Consider the following 4,360-nt stretch of genomic DNA (forward strand, 5'->3'; position numbering starts at 1 on the left):
TGACCACCTGTAATCACAGTAGAAGTAGAGACTTCTCCTCATTCTGTTCTGTTAGAATTTGGCCCAACATAATTGAATAATTTTTAAAAGTTTGATATAATGTAGCTCATTGGTTCTCAAACTTAGCAAGCATCAGAATTACATGGAAGACATATTAAAACACACAGTGTTTGACCCCATCCCCCTAGCTTCTGATGCAGCAGGTCTGGGGGACATCTGAGATGTGCACTTCGGGAATGGACCCAGACAGTGCTGATACTGCTGGTCCAGGGACCCAACTGAAGAACGACGGGTCTAGATACAGATAATTATAACGAAGAAGTGCAGAGAGAAACCTGAGCAAGAGCTGTTCTTTGAGAATTCTGATTGAGGATTCCTTTCCAAAAACAGATTTAAACAACTTACTGAGGTCATTCTGCAAACTATTAAACCTAAGCATAAAAATATGGCCCAGAAAGATGGGTTGTCCATGCCTGATTAAATGAATAACTTGCTAATGTGGAGCATAAAACTTGATTTAAAATATAGCCATTATGCATGGTGATAATTTCCAGCAGGGAAAGCCCTAGAAGAACAAACCATATTCCTCAAATTTCTATCAGTGTAAAAAACAATTCTCAATCCTTTTGTAGTTTATAAGCATAATGGTTGGGTTTTTATATGCATGTGTGAAATGTGCTTCCCTCAAACCTTGTTACAATGTCAACACATTACCTACCTGACATGAAAATAATAAAGTAAAATAATTATCCTTTCATCACTCAGTGGCTTTTTTTGTTTCTGTAATATATATTTTATGCTTAAGTATACTTAGCTTCAAGTATCTTCATTTTTTCTTTTTAATAGCTTAATCAGTACCAATGCTTCAAGTAACCTTACAAGAATAATTTTGCAATACTATCAAATACCTAGGATTTATATTTAAAATCTGGTTCACCTTGAAAATCTAATGATCTTCTAAATTATCTAAGTTTTTGCAGTGGTAGTTAGGATAGGACTTATAACTTTTGTAAGACTGAATATTCAAGTTTTTAAATCTTAACTACTGCTAAAATATTTACACAGGCCCCGAATGAATATTAATATGACTAATATCACCAAAGGAATCTCTAATTAAGGCTTAAGCAATCTTTCTAAAATGGTATTAGGAACATGCCTTTCGGAATAAGTTGAATTGAGCATGTTCCCAAAAATCCTGCAAATAATGTATAAATTTAGTTAAGGCCAAAAAAATTAGCGGGGAAAATAGATCTATGAGCTTTCTTGACAGCAAATTGAAAGTCAAGAATGTGATGTGGCTGCCACTAAAAATGAATACTTTACAGGTAAAGAGATGCCACACCCATTTTATTCAGTGGTAGACAGACCACTTCTGAAATGCTGTATTGATTCTGCAGACATCTAAGAGACTCATCAACAAATAGGGGAGGCTTCAGAGATGGCTAGGATGGTAAAGGGTCTGAAAAACATGTCTTTTGTGGCATATTTGAAAGAACTTAGAGTGAATGACTAGAGAAAAGTTGGATGTCACAGGTAAGGGCGACACAGACACACGAATGATCTCTGGAAATATTTGAAGAGCTGTCAAAAAAGACAGAAATTTAACTTCCTCTTTTTCTCAGCAAATGGCAGAATAGAAACACATGAGCGTATCGGGAAGGTTAAGAACACAGCTTTGAAGTCAGACTGTGGAATTAAGACTTGGTTCCAGCCATTGTTGGATACGTAAACTTGGCAAACTAGTTGTTCATTAGAAAAAAAGCAATATTAGAAGTACCCATCCTTAGGTAAGGACTAAATGAGATGATAGATATGGCAGGCTCAGAACAATGCCTGACGAGTGTTCAGATAACTGTTTGCATCAGCTAATTTAATAGAGATGCCTGAAAATGCATTGAGCCACTTCTAGAAGGAAATTTAGCAAAGACTAAATGACCATCAGCCAGGGATGCTATGGTAAGTATCACTGCATTGGGTAGAAGAACTAGGTAACCTGTAAAAACCCTCTCAACTCAAAAATTCTTCACTGTTGTTAACTAGTGCTTCACTCTCCCTCCCCTGTGCTCACAGCACTTTGTTCAACCAGTATTGCAGAATTTATCACACTTTCTCATCAGTAGTTATGAACATGTCCGTCTCCCACCTAGTTGGTGAGTTCCTCAAGGTCAGACTATGCTTCATCCATCTTTGTCCCCTATGCATCTTGCCCAGTGCCTGGCATACAGCAAGCATTCAATAAACACTTGTTGAAGAAAGAAGATGCTCAGGGCTCAGGGCTAATGTGGACTCCTGGCTGCTTCTCTATCTGTGTGACAATTCCTCCAGGAAAGGGCCCAGCTAATATTCAATCCAGGAAGCTTTCAAATTCTTGTGGTTATGCTAGAAATATGACTTGGCGGGCATGACTTTTCTAGGTGAATAAGCATTCTAATTGGACAGCGTTGAGTACATTGTGAATTTATGACGTTTGGACCGATTCCTGATGCCCAACATGTGAAGTCTCCACCTGGCCACAGGCTGTGGCTCTTTCAGTTGATGCACATACTCTCCGCCGTCCTGTTCTCCAGCTGATGAAGTGGTTCAGTCCACACTCATGGAGATCCTTATGGACATCTTCCTTTTTCTGTACTAGAAATTCCTAAAAGTGGTAAGAGGCTTAAAATTGCACTCCAGCTATAGTATTCAAAATTAAAAAGACACCTGGTCATCTATCAGGAAACTGCTTGCATGATTACTAACTCTGATTCTTGTAGTGCCTAACTTCTTCTCTGGATAAAACTGAGGCATCTTTCAGATCCCCAGACTTATTGATCCTTAATGCTTGCTTAAGTACTTAGCAAAATATTATTGTTCCTTCAGCCACTCAATAAATACATGATGAGCAACTAAGAAGTATCCTAATGGCATGACGGCTTCCAAACTTGCCTAAATTATAACCATGGAGGAGCTTATGTACTCAGAGAAAGTGGTTTAACTGTCATTCAGTGGAGGAAAAATGTTTTAATACTTTAGACATTGAATTAAACCTGTTCTTAAAGAACCAAAACTCGCCAAACTACCTAAAAACTCAGGATGGGAGATGAACAGAAGCAGCAAATGAACTGCCTGCCCTGGTAACCCACAGTGTTTTGCCATGTGATTCTAAACAAACTGACAGTGGGTCTGTTCCAGCACCACGTGCTCCCCTGTTCTGGAATGTAGTGAAGGGAAAGTCTGAAAGGAAAGCCAATCTTGGCAAAACCTCTTTTGTTCTCTCACATATTCCAAAGATGTGAGGCTCAGGGAACACTCAAGTCCCCAGTCCTGGGCGTGACTAAACCTGACTTTTACAAAATTCACAACAATTTCCCTTCTGTTTCCAACAGTGCGTGCCGCACTGAGAACACAGAACCTACCCAAACTGCAAAAACAAGAAAGCACATATTTTCCATCAGGACCAGCTTCTTCAGTAATAATCGGTTATTTCTTTCTGATATTCTTAAAGCCCATTCTCTTTCTATTAGCATGTATGAGGTTTTTGGTAGGAAAAAAAATATTTTCCTATGCAGCATTCATCCATATAACTTTTTAATCCTTTCTGTCATTTGTTTTCATTTTTTATGTGATTTACATCCTAACTAGTATATTGTCTACCCCCACAGGAGTTCAGATATCTATATACAGTCCATTACCTTTGGCCAGTGAGGATCAAAAGGACTTTTATATACTTTTCTGATAATTAGCAGAAGAATGGGTGAGGAAATGTAAGACATAATGGTAACCAACCTAGTACCTAGCAATTCTTGTTACTATTTATTACTTATTATTGTGATGTATGCAGTGAATTGTTTGTAGATTTAATGGTTTTGTACCCCTGTTCTTCAGTGCAGTGAATTTAGGTTTGGGTTAGTTCACAATAATTTTTGCAAAACTAAGACTTTCTTAGAAAATATTGTTAAGGGATTATCTTGTATCCAGAGTTCATCAGTCACGGCCACTTGGCTAAACAATTTTGACATTTGTAATGACCCGAGAAAAAGCTCGAACAAACTTTACACCTCACAGAAATTAAAGGGGAAGGACCTAACATAAATGTTACCCAAAAAGCAGGTAAAGTGCTTTTCTCAGCAGGGTGATCAGAACACAGGAACTGCAGGATACCTGAAGATCAGTTAAGAAACACCATCCTTGTTCCAACTGAACAAAGTCATACCAGTGTTCTGCTTACATATGCAAGGAAAGGAAACTGAAAGGAAAGATGACTCTCTGAAAGACGACTTTCAGAGAGGTATGCTCTTTACAGTCACCGAAATGATGTCAAGAATTTTCACAGCCAGCCGTTCATCTGACAGATAGTGACCTTGAATGTGGAGAAACAGAC

The 4,360-nt window shown here is 38.2% G+C and overlaps 1 non-coding gene across 1 annotated transcript; it reads left to right on the forward strand.

Annotated features, from left to right (window-relative positions):
• Positions 1–620: 620 nt before the first annotated feature.
• On the forward strand, positions 621–724 carry LOC129471760 (small nucleolar RNA U13). Its single transcript, XR_008653721.1, has one exon. It is a non-coding gene; the product is annotated as a small nucleolar RNA U13 (small nucleolar RNA).
• The last annotated feature ends 3,636 nt before the right edge of the window (positions 725–4,360 follow it).

The sequence above is a fragment of the Symphalangus syndactylus genome, chromosome 21 (assembly GCF_028878055.3).
Source record: "Symphalangus syndactylus isolate Jambi chromosome 21, NHGRI_mSymSyn1-v2.1_pri, whole genome shotgun sequence".
NCBI lineage: Eukaryota > Metazoa > Chordata > Mammalia > Primates > Hylobatidae > Symphalangus > Symphalangus syndactylus.